This window comes from Varanus komodoensis, unplaced genomic scaffold (assembly GCF_004798865.1).
Source record: "Varanus komodoensis strain SLA01 unplaced genomic scaffold, ASM479886v1 scaffold11, whole genome shotgun sequence".
Classification (NCBI taxonomy): Eukaryota; Metazoa; Chordata; class Lepidosauria; order Squamata; family Varanidae; genus Varanus; species Varanus komodoensis.
The window spans coordinates 23572363-23591161 of NW_025335317.1; the positions used below are offsets into that span (position 1 = coordinate 23572363).

The following is an 18799-nucleotide window of genomic DNA, read 5'->3' on the forward strand; positions in this document are numbered from 1 at the left end:
TGGAGCCCAGGAAAATAAAATCTGCCACTACCTCCATTTCTTCCCCATGTATTTGCCAGGAAGTGAGAGGACCAGATGCCATGATCTTAGTTTTCTTAATGTTGAGTTTCAAGCCAACTTTTGCACTCTCCTCCTTCACCCGCATCAAGAGGCTCTTTAGTTCCTCTTCACTTTCTGCCATGAGAGTGGTATCATCTGCATATCTGAGGTTGTTGATATTTCTCCTAGCAATCTTAATTCCAACTGGTGATTCCTCTAGCCCCGCGTTTCTCATGATGTGCTCTACATATAAGTTAAATAGGCAGGGTGACAATATACAGCCTTGCCAAACTCCTTATATTGTAAGCCATCCTGAGATGCCATGCATAAGGTATGGCATATAAAAGTTTTAAATAAATAAATAAATATTAATGTATGTGTTTGAGTTACATGTGCATATGCACCACTGAGCCCCTGGTGTCATGTCTGATTCACAAGTACATTACTATCAGTTTTTCCAATTTTCCATACAGGCATTACTTGTAGAAATAATTCACTACGTGAGTACTGCAAGATGGAGCAATGGCACATGGACACTCTCAACATTTAGTTGGGGATTTCTATTCTGTTATGATGCCCTACCCAAAAACAGTCAAAACCTAAGTCCAGTAATATCACAATCAGGCATGCTTATGAAGAAAAAAATGCAGCTGCCTTTATACACTTGCTTCAGGAAGCACTTTCTACAGAGGATTCTATTTTTTCTCAGCTTCCATTTCTCTGCATTACTTTTTAAAAAATGAAGGGAAATTGCCTGTCCAAATACCCCTCAATGAAACACAGTCCTCACTGCACACAGAAAGCTAGAATATTGAAATGCTAGCTAGACTAAATCCCTTCATTCTGATATACCAGTTTTTCCATGTGCAAGAAGTTTTACTATCTCAAACTTACTGCTCAAGATTGTGTAATTTTAGAAGGTTTGGTGATTTTTCTGCAGCTCTGGTAGATTCTCATACCATGATTTAGAAGAAAGGCATAGATTTCCCCTCAGGAGTATAAAGCTCTAAGTATCCTTGTTAGGATAATTGTGCCTTGTTAGACATTGCCTTCCAAATATTGCGGATTCTAATTCCTGTCGGCTCCAGCCAGTTTAGCTAATGGGCAGAAATCCTAGGAGTTGTACTGCAAAACATCTGGAGAACACCAGTCTGGGAAAGGAAGCCTTAAACTGCATCTTCAAAACATACTTTCACAGTATGCTTTAGCTTGCCAGCTGAATGTTAAAAATTGAATCAACTATTCTATTTCTGTTGTTCAGGTATTAAAGTTGTACTTGATGCACAAGCCAAGTCTAGTAAAAGAACCAGATATACATCAAAGACAGAGGGTGTGATATTTGTTAATAAGTTAATTATCGGACTTTCAGACTTTGCAAATTGCTTCCTACTGGAAATAACACACGTGCTTACTTTTTTGTCACTGAAACTGTAATGCAAAGATATTTTTGATCAAGGTTGCAATTCAACTTACCATTGTATTTACATTTGATTAATAATCTTGTATTCCACTTCTCAAAATCTTAAACCTTTGTTGTTTCTCTATGCTTAGATTCAGCTGCAAAATACATCAAAAACATCTGCAACAAATGACACTGCTTGGTGCTCTGCTCCTGAAACTGGTAATGTTCGAAACCCACTACACCTACTGCTTCCATGCACTGTGAAACAAACTATGAAACAAAAAACCCTCTAAGTATTCATTTTGTATGACAATGCCAAGTTATTACAAAAAGAATTGTCCAGAAAATAGCTCATTCAACTTGAGCTAATCCATTCAGAGCAACAATCATATATTCTTAACCTGTTTCAAAATTTGCAAATACAGATTCACTTCTGTACAATTTAAAGGCACCCCAAATGGCATGTAAACCTAAAACTTTCTCAAACTATCAGGATATGATTGTGGCCCACAATGCATCCTTCCTTTTTGAGGGTAATTTACATCAAGAAACAGTCTAAGGTGAACATATTAAAATGGTGATATCAGAACCAATTCCCAGAAGTAGAGCTGTTTCCCACTATACTGTTTTCTAGTTACTGTTGCTTATAAGAGTGTCATAACTCCACTCTAGTTTAAAATACTCAATTTCAGTCATACAGCTTTTTTCTATAGTTGATTCTTTTTGAGACTGCAAGTCACCTTTTATTTTAAATAAAAATAGAAGTTCCTAGAATCCACAATTAAGAGAAAGAGGTGTCAAGAGGGTGTGCTCAGTATTCATATAAAAAGGCAAAGAATGTCAGGAATGCAGAGTTGTAGATCTTGAAGAAGCATTTTAGAATTATAAGATAACCAGTTACGGAATTCCTGGGCATCCTAGCTATATGAAGAGAGAGATTTGCCACATCTCACTATAGTTGATGACATATCCTTTATGGAAGAAAACTGCAAAAGGACATATACATGCTTTGTCTGAATGAAGGCAACTTATGGTTTTCTTCTTTCTGTTACCCATTACTTAAAGTTGTCTGGACTACAACTCAAAGCCATTCCGGTCAACCCTACAGAAGATCAGAAAGGAACTGGGCTATTCCAACAGCACTGCTGAAATAATCGTTAATTTTTCTTTTCCCTTACGGGTCCTGTCTTTTGAGACTACACACTTGCCTTCAGGGACCATCTTGTTTACAGATGGAACATAAGCTGCACTAGTTGCCTTTCTGGCTGAGGAAGGGGAAAATAGTTTATATAATTTATTTAAAAAACAGTAACAGCTTTTCAAGAATTTTTTACTAAGACTCTGATTCATATCCATTCACATTTTTCAAATATTGCCAGAGTTTCTATACAAATGGAAGTCAAGTTTGCTGTGTGTCTAATTGTTCCACTTCCCTATTTTCCCTTAGTATCTTGTTGTGTGCAGTTGAAGAGGAAAAGATTAGGAATTAATGAACATCCTGCAAAGAAATTTCTATGTGTAAGCCAACCATTGCCTAGCTACCACAACATTTATATAAACTGTACAAAATATGAGGAAACATATTGGCTACTGGCTTACATTAAATAATAATGCTATCACTAGGACACGTACAGACTACTAATAATGAAATAGTATTGTCTATATTCTTTTTTAAGGTAAGAGTTTTCTTTAAGCCTTTCAGCTACAGAATTTTATCATTCATCATTTTCACAAATGCTTCTGGGAAAGTCAAATTAAGAATCAAATTCCTATTTCAACTATTTCAATGATGCTTTTATTTGAAGACAAACTGTAAATTATGGAGCCATATCCTTATTTAAAACCTGGTTTAAAATATGCTTTTGTGACTATATAAACTGCAGTTAACACAGGATTACCTTTATCTTACTGTTACATTTAAGCTAGGATACGTTGCTATTTCAGAATGGCACTGTAGCAACCAATCTCTATTGTTACACACTACTTTGTTACTAAAACCAGTGAGCTACATTACTACAACCCATTAAAGCTTATGTCATAATCAAACTGTTAAGTCTTTGAAATACCATCACATTTCCCTACTTTTTCTCACCCATATAATTGCCATCTTGTCATCTGCCAGCACATTTAAAGATGCTGTTACCTTTTATTGTATTCCTAAAACAGAACAGGAACATGTCGTCTAAGCTGTAAGAATGCTACTGAGCCAATAATAGTATTAGGTTCTCTGCATTATCATCAACTAATTTCCTAAGAGCTCTGAACTGTAGATCTTGCATACCAGCAGACCTGCCTTCTATTTAAAGAAGGTAGAAACACATTTAACATAGCATGCATTTTTGCCATCTTTAAACAGAAAGCAGGTCTGCAGGTGTGCAAGGTCTAAAGTGGCTAAATATTAGCCTCAAGTGTTAAACAAGAAAATCCTCACATAATGACCTGTATATCATTCTATATTTATTAGCACTAAGATATATTTCTCATTTCAAATCGAATGATTTCATCTTGAGAAACTCAGACACTCAAACGGGAGTGAGACGCTCTCTGCTGAAGTGCATGAGCCGAACCTCCCCATAAAGAACCACAGAGAATTTTCCATAGCAGAGTTTTGGCTGTGGCAACAATTCCTTCCTTACTTAGATAATAGTGGCATGATGCCAGATACTGAAACAGAGGAGAGTATCCATAATAAAATGGACTGAACCAGAAGCCACTTCATTGCACAACATAAAGGTATCTCAAGTTTACTTTTTCCTCCCCCAAAGTAACAGTACATTCTTAAAACATATCCAATGGCTTTCCCACCCAAAATGGGATGTTTCTTTTGACACCATGATAAGCACTTGTTATGCCACTTTTGCAATTAGACATATTAACACGGCACTGTTTTATCACAATTAAACAACTAGCAAACATAGCTTCATGATTCTGGCTTATTTCACATATTCATATTGTTCCTAATCAGAGGGTGTGGTGCCAGAGGGATCTACTTTCCATCCTTAGCTATTGAGTCCATACATTGGAAAGTGCTGTGGCACTGTTTAATGTGCTGAACCGATTGTGCAGAGCTCTCATAGGCAAGAATCCAAGCAAGTATCTTTACAATGCTTTTAGTACACAGGTGGTAGTACTGCAGAACATTTCACAGCAATTGTGTCTTATTCTTTATACGCATAAGCCACTTCTGGTTTGGCAGAGCAGGAGAAGTTTCAGTAGTGTGTCAAGTTATTACTTGAAAGCAATGGAAGATTGTGCCAGCATGCCATATAATGTGCCAACTCAACAGCAGAAGGCTAAAGTACATTTCAAAATTATATTGTGGACAATATTCCATATCAGCCTAGGTTGGAGTGCAAGCAATACTACCTAGAAGGGCCTGCCAACATAGATAATGTTCTCTCCAATGGGCCAATTGTATAGAAAATAATTTAATCTTCAAAAACTAGATCTATGCACAATAATAATTATGCAAGCACCAAAACTGAACAGCAGTAAGATGGTGACCAAACTAAACCCTCAAATCAATGCTACAGCTGTGGGCTGAGAAGGCATCATTAGCTGTCCATCTTTCTCAGAAACCCAAGACACAGCCATCTCTTCATTTCTGCAGAGTTTAGCCCTCAAATATCCAGGGACATCTATGAATAGGGCTTCTAACATGACAATATGACTAAAATGTACCACCATGCTTAGCAGAAGTTCATCAGCCAGGGCAACCATATGCCCTAGCAAATTCTCCTCAAGTTACCTCACGTGAGCATATTGTGCACCACTTCATGAGGCAAACTACACAAAGAACTTAGACAAACCAACCACGAAACAGCCAAAGTTTTTAATGGATTGTTAAGCCACTCTCTGCTCGGCTTCTGTATGTCATACTGCAGTTAGAAAAAAGGATCCTGAGTGTATGTTTTTGTTTTGTCACCAAGTATTAAACATTGTATACTACATACTACCATGGGGGGGGGGAATGTATAAAACAGTGAACAAATAGGAAAGTAAAGTGGCAAGGAAGTAAAAGCTTGAATGCAAAAGAACTAATATTGATGAAAATATTTCTGTAACTTTCTTCAGGATATACTCCAATCAAGCTGTTTATTGTGACCCAGAGCACATAGAAATGGTTGCAAACCACACTCTGGTTTTGCCTGGGTGGAGCACTGAACTCTTTCGCTTGCCTCCTCCAGCATTCTTGCAAGAGCAACTTCTCTCACTTTCATTTTTAAACTATATATTGCTATATCTGACTCTAGAAAAGAAATTGCTGGTCTTAAATGTGGATTAGGGGAAAAAGTTAGCTTCAAAGTGTATGTCATGAAAAAGTCAAAGTGTATGTCATGAAAATTGCCTTGCTTCCCTAAGCCAGACTTCCTCAACTGGTTTTTACCCTTCAGACTCCAGTATGCCCAATGGTCAGAATTAGTGGAATTTGTACACAAAAAAATCTGGAGGTCACTAAGCTGGTGAAGGTGCCCTAAATCATACCTGAAATTAGCCACAATTTTCGGTTTAGACACACTGATCACTTATTTTATTGTTATTTTATTTGTGCTTCCCTAGGAACTGGATAGTTTACAAGAAATCAAAACAAAACAATTAAATTAAATAAAACCAATCCAGGACCTAATCTGGGAAGGCCAAACAGCACCCCCAGACTGCAAACATGGCTTTCAGAGGAAGTGTAGCCCCATCTAGAACTAGTTGCCATGCCTCTCATCCTGGATTTGAACTCTTAATAGTAAGCATCTGTTTTGTCTGGATTCAATTTCAATTTGCTTGTCCTCATCCAGCCCATTGCCAGCTTCAGCCAGGCACTCAGAGGAAAGATGCCGTCTCTAGAAGCAGCAGCAAGGTGACAAGGAGAAATAAATCTGGATGTAATCAGCATGTTGATAATACCCAGTGCCACTTCTCTCGATGATCTCTCCCAGTAGCTTCATGTGGGTATTAAACAGCACTGGAGACAAAATGAGGCCCTGTGGAATTCCACAAGTCAGCTCCTTCTTGGAGGAGCGACTGCCTCCAAGTACCAACACCTGGATTCAATCCAAGAGGTAGGAAGACAGTGCGCCCAATTCCCAACTCCCTCAGACAATCCAGACAGATACTATGATGCATAGTATCCAAGCTGCTGAGAGATACAACAAAACCAACAAGGACATACTCCCCTGTCAATTGTGAGCCATAGATCATCTACTACAGAGAGACCAAAGCAGTCTCAATTCCATATCTCACTTGGAAGCCCATTTGAAATAGGTCCAGAAAGTCATTATCGCTCAGGGCCATCCAGATGTGGAAAGGCACAGTCTTCTCAATAACCTTACAAAGAAATGCTGTATCTTGAAACTGGGGTCAAGTTGTTAACATCCAGGAGGTTCAAACTAGGTTTCTTAAGGAAGGGCTGTACAATAGCTTTCTTCAGGCAGGGAGCAACCCACCCTCTCTGAAGGAGATGTTGATAAGACATAAAGCTCCCTCAATGCCTCCACTCATTCACTGGACATGGATTCAGTGGGCAAGTGGTTCTCCTCACCAGTTCGAGCAGCCTGTCTTCATGTAGACTTGCATCCCAGAGATTCATTCAAGATAGCTATCAACAGAGTTGTTGGGCACCTCTGTATTAATCTCCACCTCCATTATTACACAAAACTTGGCTCTAATTAAAGAAATTTTATTTGCAAAATTGTTATCTGTGAAAAGTGTCACAGTGAGCAAAAGATGGTGTGAAAATTGGGTTAGGGGGCACTTAAGACAAGTCTCTTACCACCCTAAACAGCTCTGCCAGATGTGGATTTGCAGTTCTTCTTTTCTGCTCATACCACCAGCTCATATGAGTAAAGGTGCTCTGAATAAAGTGTTCCATCAGAGATGAGCCCAGATTTCCACCATCAGTGCTCCACTCATCATCCTTCCTGCTTCATACCTCAGCGTTCCTCCATGTACCAAGTTGTTAGAAGCAGGATGGAGAGGACATATTTGCACATTATGCTAAGCCACCTTCTGAGTGAGCCACCCCAGTGTACCTGACAGACAATAACACATAGCTTACTATGTGTTATTTGCTATCTTCCCCTGCATCATTTAGCTAGGATCCCAGGGTCATTCATGACATTAGCCAGCTTGGCTCCCCTCCCTTTCCATTCACCACCATATTTCCTTTACAGAGCCTCAAAATTTTAAAATTGGGCTTACTGTAGTTTGCTCCAGCCCAAGAAAACAGCTCCTATTTTTTTATCAGTCTTCCAAAGGCGTTCAACTGCACCTTATTACTTTCCAATATACCTAGTGTTGCCTTGTCAATATCTTTGTTTTAGCTGTCAAAAGGAATGGTAAATTGCACAAGGTAAAAGATTATCAAGGAATATAAACTGATTTGTGTATACTGCCTGACTGTTGATAAAAAAAATGAGGGTAGGGAATAGGTGCACCAAAAGGGATGGTGACAAGTTCTTCCCCTTAGCAGCATACACCTCTATTCAAGCATTAAACTGACAGGTCCAAGTACCCTTCACATTGTCAACACTTCCTAGATTTCCAGCTACTCTAGAAAGACAAGATATTTGCCGCCGCCTTCTCAAAGTCCCTTCCCAGAGCACTTTACAGCTGTGGTTACTGCTGTTTCCTGAGAGTTCTAAAAAAAGACCTGAGAAGACAGCTGAATGAGACAGAGAGAACAGGACCGCATCTGGGGAGCTGTAAGACCTACAGGTGCTGGTTGAGATTCCATTTGAAGCTCTAAGGGTGGTTGTTTTTCAAACTGCTTGGGAAATCTGCAGATTTTTCCCTAACAGGGAACTATAAACCATTTTCAGAAATAAAGGGAGAGGAACTTAACATTAAATTTCTCTTTCACTTACTTTTCAGTCATGAGATCTGTATATACTTTCCCTCCATTTACTTCCTAGCAGTGGTTTCTGGCAACATGACAATTCTTGGAGGCTAGTTACTCACAAGCCATGGCTTGTCAAGATGGTTTGCTGCCCATAAATAAGACACAGGCAGGAAGCAGTCCAGGTCCATACAAGATGACAATCTACTGTGAACAGTTACCCAAAATGGGTTGCCATGTCATATGAATGTAGGCAATGGCTGACTCCAAACACAGCCTGTCAAATGATTAATTCTGTTAGTGCCGAACCTGTCCTTATATTCCCTCTGGTCAGTAACCTCTAGCTGAACTGCTGCTTTTCAAGCAGGATTCTCTACCAGCAGTATCATGGGACTCTGATAAAGAGCAAGTAGATTAACAAATATCCAGAAGTTAACCAATCATATCAGATCACATTTGATTTCACACACCTGATAACCAGTATGGTGTGATAGTTAGTGTTTGACTGGGAACCTGCAGGATCCAGGCTCCACTCCCACCTTACCCATGTGACTCACTGGGTAACTGCATCTAGTTACACATTCTCAGCCTAACCTATCTCACAGGGTGGCTGTTACTGTTGTTGTAAGGATAAACACAGAGTGAAGCAGAACCTTGAATTCTGTGCAAAAGATATAAAGTGAAATATAAATGAAATGTGCAAAAGGAGGAGGAGGGTGGTGGGTAGAAGCTCAACAAAATAGTGTTGACCAGGAGGCAGAATGCACAGTAACCAAGTGTGTATCATTTGTCTGGGCCTAGCCAAAGAAATAGACCCAGGCTTTTGTCACTCTTTACACTTAACCTTCACATTGTTCCAAAGAAAAACATATGTACATGTATATATTTTATCTTACTGAAGTACAGTTTCTTCAAACTCTGTGAAAAAGTGTTATCCGTTTATCATTACTGAATGTAACAGGATGGATGTTTAGAAGTATGTTGGGCTGTAAGTTTTGCACTGTGGTTAAAGACCTTAACTTGAAATGAAACCTGTGTGTCTGGTTAGACTTCAAACCTGTGCAAAGATTACAGTGTTGAACTGAAGTGACTATTAACAGAGGCATGCTCCTGCATAGAACCAAGGGAACATTTAATGATTTTAAATAGCAGCAAGTTACATTAAGTTAAATAAGATAAATCTATTATATATTGATGACTGTGGTCATACTATGTGTAATAATGGGAGCACCAAAATTCCAAATCTTCCACATGCATTACTCCAAACTCACTCATTCTCAAGACTCCTGACAAAGAGAATGTACTCTGCCCACTACAAGCGCTGCCTCCACCCACCTCTGGCGTACAGACCCCCACCCCATTATTCCTGAGAGAATGCCGTTCTTCACGAAAAAGACTCCTCATTCCTATCCTATAGCAATACCATGTCATATTTTTATTATATAACAGCCCCATCCCTAAGCAAGTTTACTTGGAAGTAAACTGAATTAGGTTTTCAAGCTTAGTTATAGCAAATTGCCTGCTATTTGCAAAATCAACAGGACAAACCATAACCAACAAGATTAAAATAAATTAACCCAGGATTTAGGAATTTGCAGACCTTGGCAGACATAAATGTATTAGAAATATATCCAGTTATATTTTTAGAATTTAATTAGATATGAGTCAAGACTGAATATCAAAAATTTAAAGGAGATGGAAAGGGGGAGCTATTAATGAACTAAAACAAACAGGTCTAACTTTACCAAAGAGCTTGATGGAAGCCAAGCTATGCATATATTAAATAAAACTGGTAGATGCTGCTGTATTGTGCTGCAATCACTTAAGGTATATAAGATTGAGGTATAAGGCTGCAGCCCTTAGCATAGCTGTATATTACCAGGAGCCCCTTCTGAGTAGTCCATTGCAAGAATCTTGATTGTGGGTAGAATTCCCTGCTGCACAAAGTTAACTATGTGAAAACTGTTTACCTTCTGACAATGTTTCAGATCACCATCCGTAAAATAAAAAATAATAATTTAGTTTTTATTTAAAACTTTTCTAGACGATCCCTTACTGAAGTCTCGGGACGGTTTAACAATACGATAATGTAAAATAAAACACAGCCTCCTAAAAATTCAACTGACAACAAAACTCCAATTAAAACAATCAGATGTTAGAACATTGGGAAAATAAAAAGGTTCTAGCCTGACGCCAAAAAGAATAAAGTGACAGCACCAGGCAAACCTTTCTGGGGAGCAAATTGCACAACTAGGGCACCACCACAGAGAGGCCCTTCTCCAGGTAGTCACCCTCCTAATCTTCAGGGAGGGCACCCGGAGAAGGGCGTCTGCCCCAGATCTTAAGGGGTGGGCAGGCACGCATGGAAGAAGATGCTCCTTCAGGTAACCAGGCCCTCATTAAACTGACTTTTTTTTTAACCAAGCCACCACTGAAGCACAGTAAGTAATATCTGTTCACCAAGAAAGAAAGACAGAAAGATCTACCATTAACTGAGTGTGTAAATAACTTTTTCAAAGCAGATATTTTCCTCCTCCAAGCACTGTTTCAAGACTGTATTTATTACTGCTTCCAAATCAAAGATTCCCTTCACTTCATGCATAAAAGTTTATTCTCTGAACAACCAAATTCTATTAATCCTTAAGGACTTCAACCAAGGGCAGGGAATCTGCAGACTCAAACTCATAGCACTCACAACCAGCTATGACCGTTGGTCAGACTATGAAAGCTATAGTCCATATATAACAGCTAGAGGACTACAGGTTCCCCGTCTCTGTCTTAAACATAGGACAACTAGCCAACTATTTTAATTAATGTAAAGGAAGTTCACAAATTTAAATCTTTACCCAGGCATGAGGCCTGGTAGAGCAGGTATCTGTGATTTTCAGAATGTGGAAATGAGGAAATTTTCAGGGTGCATCCTGAAAAAGGGTGGCAGGGATGGCATTACTGAAGTAATATCCTGCAGTAGTTCCACAGGTTGCAGGACAGAATTCTAAACAAATTCATCAGGGAGAATGATCCATAAGTTTGCCATCCATGAATAACACTAGACAGCAGAAGATAAGAAATGTCATACGTTTACTGACGTTTACAATTACTGCCTCTGTGAAATGTGTAAATCAGTTCACCTAACATACATTGGCAGTTTTATAACTCCTGTCAATACAGCTGAGAAACAGAATGTTTAACTCAATGGTTTAAAGGTCATTTCTTGCATTACCAAAATAAAAGCATTAAAAATTGTGACTCATATGCTTAATAAGGAGCCATATATCCATTCAAATTCTGATGAGTATACACTTATGTTTAAATACTTTTGCCGCTTTCACATCTTTACTTTTGTGTATTCTTGAAAATCATCTTATACACCTAAAATATTTTATCATATATGGAGACCATAAATCCAAGGTAGAAATGCATCATATTTTGTCATTAGAATTTCACCACTTAGACTTATTCATTTAGGGCAGGGATGGGAAATTGTGGGGCTTCGGATGTTGTTGAGTTGCAGCTCCATCAAGAGCAACTAATAATGAAGGCTGATGAGAGTTGCAATCCTGCAATATTTGGAGCACTACACATCCCGGTACAAAATAAATAGGTACAAGCAGTGAAAATTCTAATGAGTCATTATTACGAGGATACAAGTCCCCCAACAAAATACAGGAATGTCCTAAAAGATGCAGGTGATTTAATCAAATTAGCTAAATCACCAATGCTACTAACAGCCTGTAATTATAATTGTGGTCTGTAAAACCAGTCTCTGAGCTGCTTCCTAGTTTGTACAAATAGTAAACAGCTCAATAAGTGCTACATTGCCCAGAGGATGAAAGCAAGGCACAGGCTCCCTTTCCACCATCATATCAAACCCTATGCCAGCTCTACGCAGAGTTGTCTTATACAATCAGACTACTGATCCATCTAGTTCAGTTTTGTCCACACGGACAGGCAATGCCACCCCAGTTTCAGACAGCACTCCTTTGCAGCCTTACCTGGAGATGCCTGGCATTGAATCTTGGCCCTTCTGCATGCAAAGTATGTGCACTCCTCACTGAGTTATTGTCCTTCCTCCAGGAAAGCCCCTCAGCCTTACTCTCTAGAATTAACTCAAGCCTCATGAGATGCACTGAAGAATTATAATATCCAAGGAACCAGGTAACTTTCAAAACATCAGAAAATTATCCAGCACATACCTTTATTACATAATGTAACCAAATTGCTAAACCAGGATTATCCCATGTGCAGTGGCACTTTATTGCTAGACCTGAATTCCAGCAGCAAGCATTATAGTACCCATCATCCCAACTTCAATGCCTAAATATACAAGTTTCTCAGCTCATGACTGCCCACTAAGAAAACTGAAGACAGAAACACCACTTGAAAGTTTTCAGCTAAGAGCACCTTTCCAGCACTGAACCATAGATTTCCTGGACCGTGTATTTAGCATGTATTTGCTGTGTCCTACCTTGCAGATGACAGGAAGGCCTCACTAAATCGTTTTAAGTGCTGGAGTAACAAGGAAATACAACAAGCAGAATTCCCTTTACAGCTGCATTCTGCATGCACAACTGTCATTTCATAGTGTCAAACTATAATATTAACAGTAATAAAACTACACTGAAAATAATGCATGTATTGAAAAGGAAGATAGCATTAAATGTGGTCATTATCTAGGCAGGCTAAAAATACTTTAAAACATGAATGATAAAGAAGATAGATCTGGATCTACTGGTAGATCTTGGGATCAGTAAGGGCTTCTAAATATTTAACAAGAGCAGGAAATGAAGAAAGCTTGGGGTGTTCCTACACCATTTGTTTCTAGTAACTGAATTCCTGGGCTTAGAATTCTTTCACTCAAAGTCTCTCTCATTTATATCAGTGCCAGTTCTTAGATCTTGGGGTTGTAGAAAAACAAAACAAAGCTAATCCCACAAGCCTACCTCTGTTTTAAAATAAGGGACATTTGGCAAAGCTAATAAACATATAGCATGGCATATGATTTAGGAATCAATGTTTTCCTAATGCTCTTCACTACAGGACCCCTAAAGAAACTGGTAAATTATATCAGTAATGGGGTCCGACAGTCCACATTGCTCATCAATTCCAACATTCCTTAAACAAGTTGTTTTTCCAAAACTTAACATCAGTCTCTAACAGTTATGCAACACAATCATTTTTATTGTCTTCTGAATACTTGGGACTTCTATTATGAAAAGTAAATACTTTAACTTCCACAGCTTTCTAGATAACTACTTAAAATACCACTTCAGCCCTGTACTCACTGGACAGCTTTAAACAAGCCACTATTCTATCAGTCAAAGGCTTTCTTACACAATGCAGTCTATTAGAGGTGGGGAACCTCTTTTGATCCAAAAATACAACTTCAATTTCAGAGAAGCTTGGAGGAGTTCATTCCAGAGGTGAACTCCAGCAAAAGAAAAAGGGTTGAAGCCAAAATACCAAAAAAAAAAAAATGTAGCTTAAAGATTTACTGCCAGTAGCTAAGCCTTAGGCGTGGCATTTCAACCATTTAGGGTACAGTCCTATGCATGTTCAGACAGAAAAAATCCTACAACACCCAGCATCTCATATGGCTGGGAGTTGTAGGACATTTTCTGTCTACACATGCATAGAACTGCACCCTAAGAATGGGAAGACAGGACTGCTTAAAGGCCAGGACAATACCAAATGATCAGTGAATGAGGCTGGAGGAAAGAGGATGAAGAAAGAGAGTATGGTTCTCTGGAGTGCTGGAATGAGACTTTAGGAGGGCCAGATTTGGCCTCCAGGACTGAAGCTGCACACCCCTGTGGTATATAAAACTGCCACAGCTTGCAGGGTCATTGCAAGGATTACTGCCATACCTCAAGTGAAGATGTTTTTCTTAAAAGCTGTGTAACTGCTTCATATTGCTATAACTAGCTCTCATCCCCGAATATAAACCCTCCCGCCACACACACGCGCACACACACCACCATATGCTCGGATACTCCGAACCAGAACCCCACCCCGCGCGTGCACATGCACACGCAAGCACATTGGCCTTCCTAACAGCTCCCTGCCAGGTTGACCTCGCTCTTCCTCTATGCACACCTAAGCATCAGCCCCATCGACGCCCGTGGGACTTACCTCCAAATAAAGCTGCATAGGTCCAGCCTGCCAGTAATCATGCTCAGCATTGCAGTGCTACCGCCCCACCCCAACCCTAGGAAACTTCTGGCGTTGTCGGTGCCCCCGACCCCTCCAGGTGTAACCATCTGACGAAAGAAGCACGCACACCCCTCAACGCCCGGTTTCTTACTCGCTCACCTCCGCCTTGCCACGACACCGACCCCCCTCCCTCCGTAGCCACGATCTCATAGCAACTCACCTGGCCAACCGCAACCCTGTCCCTACGCAACGCACCATACCCGGACCTTTCCCCCGCCTGCTCGACTTGCTCCCCTCCCACCGTTCCTCAAGCTGGCGCACGGGCACACAGCCCAGCTCCCTCGGCCCCAGCGCAGTACGTGCAGCTCCCGGGCCAAGCACTTGGGGAAAAGACCAGACCACCGTAACACCTGGGCTCCAATTCCTCAGGCACCTCCTCTCGCCGCCAGCCTTCCCGTCTTCCAGCCCATCCCGGCCTTATAGGGCGAGCGAGGGCTCTCGCCCCCACCTTACTCCGCAACTCTCGGGACTCCGGCGGGTCAGCCTCTTTCCCCCCACCTCCGTGCCTTGGAAGGCTTCCCTCCCTTTCCAAGCCGGCCCTCTGCCCGCGCTCCCCGACGCCGCCTTTGCAAGCTAGCCCGAGAAGGGGGCAGAGCTGCTGCGGCAGCGGGCGGAAGGTGGGAAGGGAACCCCCAGCAGGGCACTCACCTTTCCCTCCGTGGGCCGCTTCCTGAGCCCGGTCTGAAGCGTTGGACACCGCGAGCGGCAGGAGAGCAGCGGCAGGACCTTCCCGCCGGTGGCGGCGTCGGGCTCGCTTTCGCGGGAAGTTGGGCGGGTCTCCCTAAGCAGCTGCCTGCACCCCGGTCCGCCCACTGCTGCAACGTACGGCGATAACAGCGGCGCCGACAGCCTCTGGCGGCCCGTGGGGTCGCGGATCGCAGCGTAGAAAGGGACAGCCGGGCAGGCGACCGACGGCTCCCCCACGTGACGGGCCTTGTCATTCTGCGCAGCCATCTTACGTCCCGGTAGCCCCGCCTGCTGGAGGGAGGGAGGGAGGGAGGGAGGGAGGGAGGCAGAGCGGCGGCGACGGCGGCGGCGGCCGCAGTGGCCGCGGCGGCCGCGGCGAGAGCCTTCGCGAGGGCCTAGAGCCGCCGCCCCGCCGCCCCGCCCCGCCGAGCCGAGCCGAGCCGGGTCGGCGAGCGAGGCCACGAGCCTGCGGGGGCCTGCCTAAGGAAGGGGTGGCGGGGCAGGGGTTACAAGGATCTGCTCGGAGACGAGGGCGGCCAGCCCGGCCTATGTATGGACGTGAGGAGGTGGTCGGCGGGGCTTCCTGAGGGAAGTTGAGAGCTAGTAAAATGACCGAGCCAGGTTCAGATCTTGCCCAGCTGTGCAATTCCCTGAGCGAGTTGGCTCCGTCTCTCTCAACCCTACCTCACAGGGTTGTTGTGAAGGTAACACGGGGTAAGGAGAGAGTGTATATACTGCGCTGAGTTCGTTGGAGAAAGGGTGGATGAGTAAGAATGAAAGAGACTGGATGTCTTAATGAACCATACAGCCCTGTTGCTGTTGTTTCAATAGCGAACCGTTTGTCACCGGGCTTTGGCCAGTTTAAATGGTTAAACCCCATATAGAGGATAATAGTGTTACTGATCACAGCACCCCAAAACACCCAATAGAAGTAAGAACCCGGCAGCCATACTGCAGTTCCTGCCCAGGAGGGAAGTGGCGAACCCTGCCTGTGAACTCCCGTCAGCCGAATCTCAAAAGGAGGGAGCTACTGGCGCCTGAAACTGGTTTGAATCTCAATAAAAGTAGCAAAATGCATTATGAATTTCAGTAAGTGTAGAAACGCAAGATTGGTGTGAATGGTTGGAAGATTATTAGCGGACATATGGAAAGGGAAGTCCTTGGGAAAATAAGGATTCCTTCCATGAAATAACAAAAGGGGGAGATTAACATTGTGCGAATGTATCCACCATGTATCTGGACATCATGCCTGTGACGTAGGGTATATATGGTATGTTTCTGTACCTCTTACAAGACTCTGATTTGGGAAATGTTTCCCCCTCCATCTCCGTTTATTCTAAAGTGCACTAGAATAAAGCTGTGTTTGCGACAAGTCTCTCAGACACTTTCTGACCCAAGGTGATGGAGTCCATCTGGGCTCACCTATGGTTTACCCTGTCCAGTCCAGTAACAATAGTCTGCTGTTTGAATATGTATGTTACTTTTCACAAAAGTGCATTTTACATGGAGTGCTTTATTTTAACTACAGTAAATGTATTTTAATTTTTAAAATGTAGGTGGTGAATGAGTAAAAGTTAACTCTTGATTAGGAAAACAGGTATAAGCGTTGTAACTAAATAAGTTCACTCAAATATAAGTCCTAACTGGTGCACAGTTGCTGCCTGGAGGGGCAGTGTGCTTTGAATTGTGACCTGAACCTGGGTTTACCTAGAAGTAAATCATACTTCAGCGGAGCATACTGTCAGGTAAGTGCATACAGGATTGCAGCCCAGCTTGGAGGCATTGAACAAGTTTTTCCTGATATGGAAACAAACTGTAATGGAATGTTTCAACAGCTATTTGTACATAACAGGCTACTGTTGAAGATCATGAGCAGGACTATTAACAGAAAAAAATTACTTACCCAGTTTGCACATAACAATTCCTAGATTGTTTAATCTAAAAATTAACAGGGCAAGTAGTAGCAAGTTAGCATGCTGACTCCTGTAAGCTCATCGCTTCCATTTTCAGTCAACAACCAAAAAGTGTCCCATTCTTGGTTGTTGTTACAACCTAATCTGGAACTCTGGAATGACTAGGGGTAAGATTAATTTATTATATTTATAACCCATGTTTTCCCTGCAGGGAAGACAAGGTGGCTTACAAGGTTCTCTCCACTTATCCTTACAGCAACATTGTGAAGTAGTGTAGGCTGAGAATCAGTGACTGGCCCAAAATCACCTAATGAGTTTCACAGCTGAATGAAGATTAAAACCCAGATTTCTTGAGTTCATGTGCAACACTCTAAGCACTACAGCAATCATTCATGGTGTGTTAAGCCTGACTGTGCCTAGGTCACTGACTAAGCAGGTTGGACGTGGCTCACTTGCTACCATGCAACCACAACTAACTAGGCATTAATATAACCCATAGTTGGATGTTATATGTGAACTGGATCATATCAGTGAAGGATGACCCTGTAAATAGTAGGTTGCAGACTATACTAGGGTGAGGCCCACGACAAGTGAGTGACCAGCTAACTTGGTTCTAAACACCACTTACGTTCATTTTTTTCCAAATAAGCATATTACAGTATATCTAAGATGTAGAATGGGATAGTCTGGCCCGTAAGAGAGGACTTAGACACATGATAACTTCATGCCGGTTAGATTATGACTGGGTGAGAGAGAGAGAATGGTGGGAAATTATTTGGCTAGTTAGAAAGGGGGGAAAAGTTTCCCTTGTAGCTCAAAAGACAACATACTATTTCTGCCTTGTATCCAATCTTTTGGACAGGTTATTTGTCCTTTACCATGCATCTAACAGCAGCCATTTTGTGGAGGTTCCAATGACGACAACTCAAATTGCCAAACGGGCCCAAAAACTTTACCTAGCACATATCTATAACATGTTACAGGCAGTAATTGGCATGACAAAAGTAACAGAAGCTACAAAGAAGTAACAGAAGCAACAACAGCATTGAAAATTGTTCCTAGGAGACTCATAACAACAAAGGGAGTTCCTAAACCTTTAGACTATATCCCATATGATAAATAATTCAGTGGTTTAAGAAAGAAACTCAAGCATAATATGAGGGAGGGTTTAGAAATAGAATGGACAAACACTGATTTCGAAGAGACTTGAGGCAGGGAGTGTAATATAGAAAAGAACATGTGGTAAATTAGGTAAAGGGAAAAGAATGAGCAATATTCAATATTAACCTTCAGCCAAAGTCAGGATTTGACTTGAATTTTTTGCAGTTTATCTCTTCAATGCCAATTCAGAATAAAATGAGCAGCAAATTCAGGTTTATGATACAACCAACATTGAAAGTGTGACATATTCAACCTAAGACAAGCCCTCTGTTTAGAAACAGAAGGCAGAAACAAGCAAAAGCTCATCTCTTGCAACTACCTATGCTTTGTTATTAAAGGAAATTTTTGACTTTAGGTTATGTGTCCAACACCATAATTCCTTTTCCTATTTCTTTTTTATTTTTTCCTGCAACAATACTGTTTATTTTTTTGTCCATAGAGATACACTTCTGTTGGGATTATGGACTCAGTATTTTTTTAATTCCTCCCACCCTCATTTATAATGCTGAATCTGCACCAGTGTGTCAGTAAAGAGACACCAGTATGTTTGATAAG

General features: G+C 41.4%; 1 protein-coding gene across 3 annotated transcripts in view; it reads right to left on the reverse strand.

Moving 5' to 3' along the window:
- The window catches only part of SGMS1 (sphingomyelin synthase 1), an 83113-nt gene extending 67751 nt beyond the window's left edge, over positions 1–15362 (reverse strand). For all 3 annotated transcript variants that reach the window (XM_044420589.1, XM_044420585.1, XM_044420586.1), the window contains exon 1: positions 15132–15362. The gene's annotated coding sequence lies outside the window, so the exon portion shown is untranslated. The remainder of the gene's footprint in view (positions 1–15131) is intronic.
- Positions 15363–18799: the final 3437 nt, after the last annotated feature.